Raw genomic sequence first — 11,203 nt, 5'->3', positions numbered from 1 at the left:
CCAATAATATTCATCAATAAATACTAAATATACTAAATTTACAAAATACAAGCTCTAAATCAGTCATAATACTGCGGGGAATGTTTCCAAAAATATAGACAATACCTATAAAAAGTTACTACATTTCCACAATATAAGAATAACAGTGTAAACCCAATCCTCTCACGAATCCCAAAAGACCACTTTCCTATTCATCGGGTAACAGGTTTAGAAATAATCTCACACAAAATCCTTCAATTCTGCTTTTATTAGTTGCAGTCAGAAGAAACACCCATCTTTTAGTTCTAAAAGCTTCTTAAAAAAAAATAATAATAATAATAATAAATAATATACAGTTACCAAATATACCACCACTCCAATGTATCACCTCGACAAGTACTCTTTCGACTCATCAAAAGTAATACAAAAAGAGTCACAAATTTAATAAATATAATATCCAGTTAGTAGAATACAAACAGAAATGTTATCAAAAATCAGTTAAATAATACATAAACCATAGAAAATTAGTTGTCTCAATTTTAAATTTCATCTTTTATCAAAAATAACACTTTTCATAATCATTAAATCGAAAACACACTCATTTCCTATCTAGGAACGAAAAGTTTCGTTGCACTTTTACTAAATTCATATGTTTCTCTCAAAAATTCATTAAGAAACTAGTACTCTTCAATGTACTTTCAAATCTTTCCATTTATTTATCCCTTAACCCCTTTTACAATTCAAAAGAATCCACCATTTCTTGTTACACGAGTCATGAGCAATGCTAAAGAACCACACAATATCACAAACTGTACTGCTCGAGTACCAATTACACATCTACTCGACTCTCAAATTTAGAGGAAAAAGTACAATTCACTTTTCGTTCCTCACAAAATACTCTTCTTCTCAAGTCCCTCGACCTATCACTACTTCTTACTTTCATCACTTACCTACCATTGGATCCTTCCATTTCTCCCTTTTCCTTTCTCAGTTACTGTATGCATTTCATCTGTTTTCTCACAAAATTAATTAAGGAGCTTCAAACCTCCAATGCTTTCTTGAAGACATTGTCCCCTCGACTTATCTCCTGGCACCTATCACCAAATGCAAGTGTTCCGAGTACTTCATCCTTCGGAATCTGAAACAATGACAATTCATTGCACCTAGTCCCATGAGACACCACATAATAATCTTTCGAATCCATCCCTCCTCAGTCATAATACCTACTTTCATAGCTCGGAATGTGCAAATTCTCAAACTATGCAAATCTAAAATACAAATAATCCTCAAATACTTTGGAAAGAACCATTACTTGTTCCACAAATACCTTCATCCGCACACCCTGACAAAGTACGATGGGGTTATGTCCGAGGTGATGGAGCCATGGCTCGTATAACCTCAGTTCATCTTCGAGAATGTTATGTGGAATCCTTCGACCAATTCCAATTTACACCACTGGGTTACTTCTTGTCCCCAGTTTTAAAAAATTACTTCCGAGACAATCGACACACGTAATCAAAGCCCCAAGAAACGAATTGGGGCAGTGTGCAATTATCACCCCACACAAGTTCTCGACAATGTCTTCAAAAGTATCAAAGTTCTGGTAAACTTCAACTTTCAAATTAGTGGACCGCATTTTCCACAATTATTATCAATGTTTTAAACAATTAGACCGCTTTTCTTAAAAAATTGTCTAAATTTTCAATCGAAATCTTCAAACTTAAAAATAGTAATAAATAAATTAATATAATCTCACTCTACTCTGTCATTCCAAATCGCATGATCGAATTGCGACTTACTTCTCATCTTCTATTTCTCTCGTGTAAATTACCACGGCTGACTGCTAATGCTAACCTAAAATTCGTCAATCGAAACCCGCCAAGAATTATACACGTACAGTAAATGTACAGTGTTGGGGAAATAACTTTGCTACTTTTCTACTACCTATTTTAATCGTGGTTAGTTCCGGTTAGCCGTTCTAATTTTCTAATTCTAAATAATAATTCCTCAATTTACAAACGTTTCTCTTTCCTGTTCAAAAGAACTCTTCGTTCCAAATAATGTTCTCGATCGTCGGTTAAATTTGACAAAGTTATTTCCCTATACCCTGTACAATTCAAGTAGAACCTACGTCCTAATAGTCTATTTCACACAAGACTAAAGCACTAATAAATTTCTAAAATAATACAAGTTATATCTCACCCACACAGTACGTGAACTACACAAAGAATCTACTACTATAGGAAACGCAGTATAAAATACTAATCAATCATAAAATGTAGTACAAATTTGGAAAAGTAAACGAACAATTCCCTACCTCTCTTTTTCTTAACTTTCCCAGTTCTAATAAATCCTTTAGAACCGTAAAAGTACCTACTAGTAGTGCCAGTTTAATTTTACCCCCATAATTTGCACACGTGGCCCACTTGTGTGCAAATTATGTGGGGCGTCCTAAAAAGGCCCCTTCAGTCTACATAAATATCCTACTTATACATAATTAACACTATAAAAATATTATCGTATATACACAATATCTTAATTTAAAAACAATTAAGACCATTTCTTTAAAAATCGTTCAAATTCATCTTCCTTTCAATGCTTTCTTAAGAAGACCTTATTCGCTATATTGTTCAAATTCATCCTATCACTTTGCCCACTATATTCAAACCCTCCTCAAAATAAACCTATCATGTTTTCCACCTTTTTTCTTATCTCTTCTCTTCTCTTCTCCAATGAATACTGCACCACAGTGCTCCAATCTCTACTTCTCACTTGACTTGTCCACTGCTGGAAATGCTTTTTTCTTCCAAGTCTTTTTCCTCATCTTTCAGAATAAATCTTATCTCCTTTCACCAGTTCCGGCCCCTTCCTAAGCCTCTTTCAAATCTTCCCCTTTGTCCTTAGTTCCGGTTACATCCTTTCTAAAACCTCACAATTTCGGTGAATAAATTTCGTTCACCATTTTGTCCAAGGATCCCCAAGTTATCCTTAAAAACAGACTTTTTCCAAATATCCTCCGGGAAAAATTCTTCAAATGGCTTTTCTAGGCCCTAAAGTTCCTCTACAATTTTAGGAAGCTCCTAGTTGACAATGACTACTTACTAACACTAATAAAATATAATAATGTAACTTCCCTTATTCTATCCCTCCAAACTTGTTTCTCACAAGTTACCTAATACCCTTATAAATATCACTAATTTTAATATACATATTACATATTCATTTGTTCCTTCTAAAAGCTCTAATTACTTCCCTCTCAAATACATGTACTTTCTTACTCTTATCCTTAAAATTCACAAGAAATAATCTTTACTTTCTTATTAACTATAAATACATAAATGACCTACTGGCAAATTCTACTTTTCTAATATACATTCCTTCCCACTTTTCTTACATATGCTCAAGTTATCCTTCCATATAATAAATAATGTCCTATTCTTATGTTTAAATCCCTCCTCTTCTTTCGCACCCACCATTTACTTCTAATTCCTATCTTTTCCAATTTCTCTCAAGTTTTACATTCTATCTGCATGTTTCTGTTACATTTTTCCACCTACATCTCCTCCCTCAAAAGAAAAATTGCCTAAAAAGTCCTTTCCTATGTCCCTACCTACTTAAACTTACTATGAACACCCCTAATATCTTAACAGAATTACTTCACCTAGCATATGCATCGACAATTTCAAATACATAATTCCTGTACCTTCACAAAAATCATCAGTACCTTTACACTATGTTTTCCTATCTGATATAAATATTCAAATCATCTAAACAATTACAAATCATGTACCTAGTTTTTCCTATAAAAAATAATACATCCAATTTACTTTCTATTCTAAAGTACTACATCTTTATCCCTAACACTTAAATAATAATCATAATTTAATTCACAATTCTTACAATATCTACTAATTTAAAAATAATATGCTTTCCCTATGTGTATCTAAATAAAATCTAATCCTCAATTATTTCAAATAATACTTATAATGGTGAATCTTTCACCTTACATTTCCAAATATCAATAAAACACCATATCTACTGTGCTAAGTTACAAATTCCAAATAAAATCACCCTTTACAGTAATATGGTGCCCCAATTAAATACTCTACTTTCTCAAATTACAATTCCACAAGTCAATCCATTAGTTATGGTACAATTTTTCACACATTTCCTTTTAAATTTATCAAATATCCTTCTGATACATCAAAATAACTAGAAACTAGGAAATTCTTAATTCACTTTCAAAACTAAACCCACAAATTACTTATTAACTACTAGCAAAGTCCTATTCTTCTTAAGACAAAAAAGCAATCTCGTAATGTTCCACTTACTTGCAATCCTCCAAATCTCAAAATCTCCTTCCTTGTGAAAAAATACTTTGGCCCTTATCTTTTTCCCTTTCCTGGGCCCCAGTCAGCTTCTTCGATCATTTTCACTTTTGCTGTTCTCGTAATTTCCTACTTCTCTCTTGCCAAAGTTCCATGTATCCATCTAGTGAACTTCCTCTTTCCTTCCCTTATAAATCTTATTCTTTTTGCTAAGAGGAAATAAATAAACCACTGTCCTTCGATAAAACTACAAAGTACTACCTTGCTATCTTTTTGCCCTTAACTTAAGTTCTTTTGAATCCGACTACTCCGGTGAAAAATCTATTCTTCCTATCCTTGAATTTGGGCAATAATCCAACTTTCGATACAAGTTTTTGGTAAAGTTCCTTGTCTATATCTCTGGCCCCTCCGTCATTGGTGATCTGTCGAGGGAATCCACTATGATCTTAATGGTTCCATCATTTTATGTCAAAACTGTGGGGCAACCCACCTTCTTTCTTCCTAATTTGTAAGTTAAATGTTCGATCCTTCCTGCTAGGTTTTCTGTTGAAGAACTTCACTACTAATCTGGTGCTCGTAAACCTAACCTAAAAGGTATTTGCTCCAGACCCTTTCTTTCTGTGTTCTGTTTTTCCATGAGCCCCTCCGTTTGCTTCCTGGAAATTTATGCTTTTAGATCCTTAATTTACCTCTTTGTTGTAATATTTCTCCATCCACGATCCCATTTCGAATTCCACTGTTCCAGTAAATATTATCCAAAATTCCGGTATTTCTTTACTTTTTCTTACTCTGTAAATTTCTGGATCCCAATCTTCTCATCTTGAATCCCGTAGATCATCCATTCTTTTATTTTTTAATAAATTAACGTCCAAAATTTTACTTCTTTATTTACTTTTTCGGAATACTCGTGACGATCCGAGAGGTTATCCCATTCTCGTCTTTTACCGTTTTAACTTCCTTTCCGAACCCTTAAAAGATGGAGCCACGCGAAAAACCCACCGCTTCCAAAGAAACGAGCGTATAGACATTCGCGATTTTCACGATTCCCTTCGTCTTCATCTACTCGGGATTCGAGACCAGTTAACGGCAACGACGCATGTCGCCGCCATCTTATCGGAAAGTGCCGGGAACTAAGGCATCTTTCATGCTGGCCCCATGAAAGATTCCCGCGTTCCCCCGCTTTCTAGGGGATGGCTCCGATGTGTTCTCGACGGTGTCGTTCTGCCGAATCCGAAAAACGAGGGTGAAGACCCCCAAAGAGGGGTCGGTCCAAAGTGGCCGACTCCTCGCCAGGTTACCTGGAGGCCAATCGCCTCCACGTAACTTTGTGTCGCGTCTGTCACTTTGCCGGGCCCTCTTTGGGCCCGGTGTCGTACAGTGTTGCCGGCTTGTGCAAGAAATCCTAAAATTTTAAGAAATTCTAACCCGGATCAAAATCCCCAGTTTCCTCTGCCAACAGTTCTCAATTCCCCCCTTTTCTCTCAAAATAAAAAATCATGTTTTTCAAACCTTCCCCAAATTCCCTGTTCCGGGAATTCATTTATCATCATATCTCAAATAGACAAAACCACCCCAGAGGTGTTTCGGGCAGTAAATGTGTTAAAAAACCACTAATAAATCGATCATGTATCAATTATTACCGTTCCTTCATCGGTATCCTTTACTACACGTGTTTCTGTTTCGAAATTTTCATAATAATTGTCAAAAGATCTATTTAAATCGAGTAAATACAAATATTCATGACCCAATAGTAACAATTGATACATCTTCGGTTTATTAGGTGTTTTTTAACACGTTTACTGCCCGAAACACATCGGGGATGGTTTTTCCTATTTAAAATAGAATGATAAATAATTTCCCTGAGCAATTAATTTGTTAAATGTGCTATTTAACCGTGAAATTCAAAGATCAAATGAAAATTAAATCGTTCATTTTCGTTTTGGGAGAAAAGGGAGGAACTGGCAACGTCGCAAAAAAACCGCGAATCCTCATCTAGGTTAGAATTCCTTCAATTTTAGAACTTGCAATAATAAAAACACATCCATGCAATACTAAGCTAAATACTGTGGCCCACTTTTTTGTAACAAAACTTTAAGCGTACTTAGGTAATTTTAATTTAAGAAGGTTATAAATAAAAATAACCTCATTGTTCTAAAATTTTCCACACCCGAAATCTTCAAAACAAAACGTTTACGAGCCTATGTTGGTTTGAAATATTCTTCCCAGTAATTATTCTATGTACTCTTAAAGTCCTGCTACAAAAACGCAAAAGAACAAATCCAGATAAAAGCTGTATCATAAATCACAAAAACCTTAAGCAATCTTACCTGCAAAAATTATAACTGCATGCAAGCAAATTCGAGTGAAAGCTTCGATAAATATCAAAGTTTAAAAACAATTCACTTTATTCTTATTCCACAAATAATAAAGGCCCTTTGGAATAATTAACATCTTAATAAACAATTTTTCTTGGATACCCTTAATAAGAAAACATCTTTTTCCCAAAACATTTAGTAACGAAGCTTCTTTACTCTTTAGATATCATTTTTCCCAAAAACCTTTCTTAACGAAACTTCTTTACTGTTTAAACATCAATTTTCCTAAAACATTTAGTAACGAAGCTTCTTTACGGTTTAAATATCATTTCTCCCCAAAACTTTTAATAAAAAGACAAAAAATTCATTCAAAAATTAGGTATCACTTCACCTATTTAAAATCTTAATGGTTGTTCCCACCCCTGCTAAAAAGTACTTGCAATTTAATACAAATTCCCCCTTGAAAATAAAATCCACTTATTTTTGTATATTTACACTTTTCCTATAACCCCAGAAATATCAGAGGTGGTTCGTTTTCAAATTAACACCCTGTTAGAATACTCTTTCAATTCTTTTCAATATTATTTTCGTCAACTGCTTAACCCTCAAATCTGGCACCATAAGAATTTTAAATTCCTACCTTTTTCTGTCGCCTTCGGGAACACTTCCTTTACTGGACACCTTGCACTTTCCCAGATCACACCATCTTTATCGCTGCATTCGAGGTAGACACACACACACACAATTTCACATCCTTTGGCTGCAGTTCTTGTCCTGGAAGGAAAAGAGAGGCTACTGTAGCACTTAAGTTTCCACGAAGAATTTAATATTCAATATCCTTAAACACGAGAACTTTGGAATCTTTACATTTCATCCTGGCAAATCACACTACATGACCTCAGAATATGAATACCGTTTGACTCAAAACAATTAGATCTTTATCAAAAAGCTGCTTTACTTGTTAGACAAATTCCTTCATCCACAGCTTGAATAACCTTAGTTTGTCTTCGAGAATGTAGTCATTCCTTTAATAAGTTCCTGTACCGAGCATATTTACCCACCTGACACCCCTGGGTGGGTTGCTTCTTGTTCCTAGTTTTATAAAATAACACTTTTACACCGTAAGCACACCTAATCAAAGTCTCAAAGGACGAATTTGAGCAGTGTGCAGTTATCACCCCACCGGTTCTCCGCGATGTCTTCGAAAGTATCGGAGTTCTGGTAAATTTGTACGTTCAAGTGAATGGACGACATTTTCTACAATTATTGTTCATTTGTCGAACGATTAGACTAATTTTGTTAAAAATTAGTCATACGCCTTAACGTCTTCGAAATACAAAGTAAATATGGCGACGTAACCTCTCTCCGCTCTGTCAAAAAGTTCTTTTTGACAGAAAATGGTCGAGCTACGCGATGCGTTCCTCGCGACCTACTTTTCGTCTTCCGTTTCTCTCGTGCAAACTTCGAACGTCAATTTTCGGTGCAGATGTCGGTTCTGATGGTTCCCTCGGTACGATAACTTCCGAAAATGCGCGGTAATCACCCCGTCCTCTTTCTTTTCGTTACTTCCTCGTCTCGTTACTTATAATGACCAACGATGACACCCACTTATCCTAAATGTACGGAGTGTTAGGGAAATAACTTTACTACTTTGATTTCTCCTGTTCTAAAAAAGTATCAAAATTAAACAAACTAAAAGACACATTGCCAATTCTTCAAATGTCTCTCTTTTTCCAAAGAAATCAAAATAGTTACGTTTACGAATCTTCTTCCTCTTTCTTATTCCGAAGTTATTTCCCCGACACGATGTATAATTAAAATAAAATGACAAATAATGATCTCTCTAACGAAAGACCAAAGCACTCGTGAAAAAATTCTTCCATTTAAAAATAATGTGTAAAACACACAAATATAAAATACTTTTCCATGTTTCTTCAAAACGCAGCATAGAAAAACAACCTAGCAATTTTAATGTTACCCCAATAATTTGCACACTTGGCCCACTTGTGTGCAAATTATGTGGAGCGTCCTATTATTTTAAAAAGGCTACGTCAACCTACCCTCCTTTGTCCCTCTTACTGTCTCTTTCAATGTTACGTTTACAAAAGTTAAAAACTAATAAATATCTTACTTATCCCTAAATAGTATTCTAATTTAGAAATAATTAAGACCATTTCTTTTCTTTAAAAATCCTTAAAATCTCTAATGTTCTATAATCCATCTTCCTTTTAATGTCTTCTTAAGAAGACCTCTTTCCCCACTCTCCTCGAAATAAACCAATCTTGTTAGTTGTCTTTTCTCTCATGTCTTATACAATGACTACTGCACCTTCGTACTCCAATCTCTACTTCTCGCTTCACTTGTCTAATGCTTTTTTCCTCCAAGTCTTTTTCCAGTTCTCCTCTTTCAGGAAAAAATCTTATCTCCACTGACCATTTCCCTTCCTTCCTGAACTTCTTACAAATTTTTAAAAGCACCGAATCCCTAAATCCTCTAAATTAATCATCCCTAGTTCCAGTTAGACCCCTTCTAGGACCTCACAATCTCGGTTTTTTCCCATAGTTAATTTTGCTGACTCCATAATTTCAATCAATAAATCCTGTTCACCATTTTGTCCAAGAATCCCCAAGTTATCCTGAAAAAACAGTGTTTTTCCAAAGATCTTCCCGGAAAAATTCCCCAAATGGCTTTTTTAAATCCTACAAATTTCTTCTCAAATTTGAAAAAACTCCTAATTGACAACGACTGCTTACTAATACTAATAAAATATAATAAAGTAATAACTTCCCTTATTCTATCATTTCAAATATGTTTTCCGTAAATTATCTAATACCCTTATTAATATCACTAATTTTAATGTACGTTTTCATTTGTTCCTTCTAAAGCTCCTCTTATTTACCTCTCAAATATACATAAGTTCTTCCTCACCTCTACTGTTACAATTCAAAAGTAATAATCTTTACTTTCTTATGAACTATAAATACATAAATGATCTGATGGCAAATTCTACTTTTCTAATATACATTCTTTCTCATTCATTCCCATTTTTCTTACAAATGCTCGTATTATCCTTCCATATAATAAATAAAGTCCTATTCTTATGTTTAAATCCCTACTCTTCTTTCGCATCCACCCTTCACACCTAATTGCTATCCTATCCAGTTTCTTTGAAGTTTTACATTCTGTTTGCATGTTTCTCGTACATTTTTCCACTCCCTCAAAAAAAAAATACCCTAAGAAATCCAGTACTATATCCCTACCTTTACTTACTATGAATATCTAATATTTTAATACAATTACTTCACTTAGCATATACATCTACAATTTCAAATTTACAATTCGAGTTTATACACATAATTTCTATATCCTCACAAAAATTATTAGTACATCACCACTATCATTTCCTACCTTATATAACTATTCAAATCATCTAAAAAATTAAATATCAACACTTACAAAAATGTACCTAGTTTTTTCCTATAAAAAATAATATATCCAGTTTACTTTCTATCCTAAATTATTACATCTTTATCCTTAACACTTAAATAATAATCACAATTTAATTTCCTACAATATCTACTAATGTAACAATATATTTTCACCATTTCTACATAAATCAATTTTAATCTTCAATGTGTAATACCTTCTGTTGTCTCTTACCTTTTAAATAAATTATTTCCAATAAGACAAATAATACTTATAATGGTGAATTTTCCAAATATCCATAAAACACCCTACCTACTATACTCACATACAAATTCAAAATAAAATTACCCTTTACAATAGTACGGTGCTCCAACTAAAAACTCTATTTTCTCAAATATTCAATTCCAAAATAATCCATAAGTTTTGGTACAATTTTTCACACAATTCCTTTTAAATCAATCAAATTTCCTTCTGATGCATCAAAATAACTAGGAAATTCCTATTCCTCTTAAGACAAAAAGCTTTCTCCTAATAATCCACTTACTTGCAATCCTCCAAATCTCGATATCTCCTTCCTTGTGAAAAAATACTTTGGCTGCCTTTCTTTTTCCCTTTGCTCGGCCCCAGTCAGCTTGTTCGATCATTTTCACTTTTGCTGTTCTTGTAATTTCCTATTTTTGTCTTTCAAATTTCCACATATCCAAGTAACCACCCTCTTTCCTTCCCTTATAAATCATATCCTTTTCGCTAAGAAGAAATAAATAAAGCACTATTCTTCGATAAAGCTACAATGTACTACCTTGGTATCTTTTTGTTCTTAACCTATATTCTTTTCGGTCCTCCACTCAAAAATGTGTCTTTCCTATCGATGAATATGAGCAATAATCCAACTTTCCTTACAAATTTTGGATAAAGTTAAGTGTGTCTACCTCTGGCTCCTTCGTCATTGTTGATCTGTCGAGGAAATCCTCTATAATCTTAATGGTGTATCTTATTTATATCAAATCTGTGGAGCAACCCACCTTCTTTCTTCCTAAGATCTAGGATAAACTTTCGATCTAACCTCTTAGGTTTTCCTTTGAGGACCCTCACTACTAATCTCCTGCTCGTAAACCTAACCAAAAAGGTACTTGTTCCAGACCATTTCTTTCTGTG

The 11,203-nt window shown here is 34.0% G+C and overlaps 1 long non-coding RNA gene across 1 annotated transcript; it reads right to left on the bottom strand.

The window, feature by feature from the left end:
* Nucleotides 1–296: 296 nt before the first annotated feature.
* On the bottom strand, nt 297–10,720 carry LOC136418908 (uncharacterized). The gene is made up of 3 exons (XR_010752986.1): nt 10,593–10,720; nt 7,263–7,396; nt 297–1,117 (listed from the first exon to the last, which is right to left on the bottom strand). It is a non-coding gene; the product is annotated as an uncharacterized lncRNA (long non-coding RNA).
* Between the last annotated feature and the right edge of the window lie 483 nt (nt 10,721–11,203).

The sequence above is a fragment of the Euwallacea similis genome, unplaced genomic scaffold (assembly GCF_039881205.1).
Source record: "Euwallacea similis isolate ESF13 unplaced genomic scaffold, ESF131.1 scaffold_44, whole genome shotgun sequence".
NCBI lineage: Eukaryota > Metazoa > Arthropoda > Insecta > Coleoptera > Curculionidae > Euwallacea > Euwallacea similis.
The sequence above is the reverse complement of the archived record's forward strand: the minus strand, read 5'-3'. Positions and strand labels throughout refer to the sequence as shown.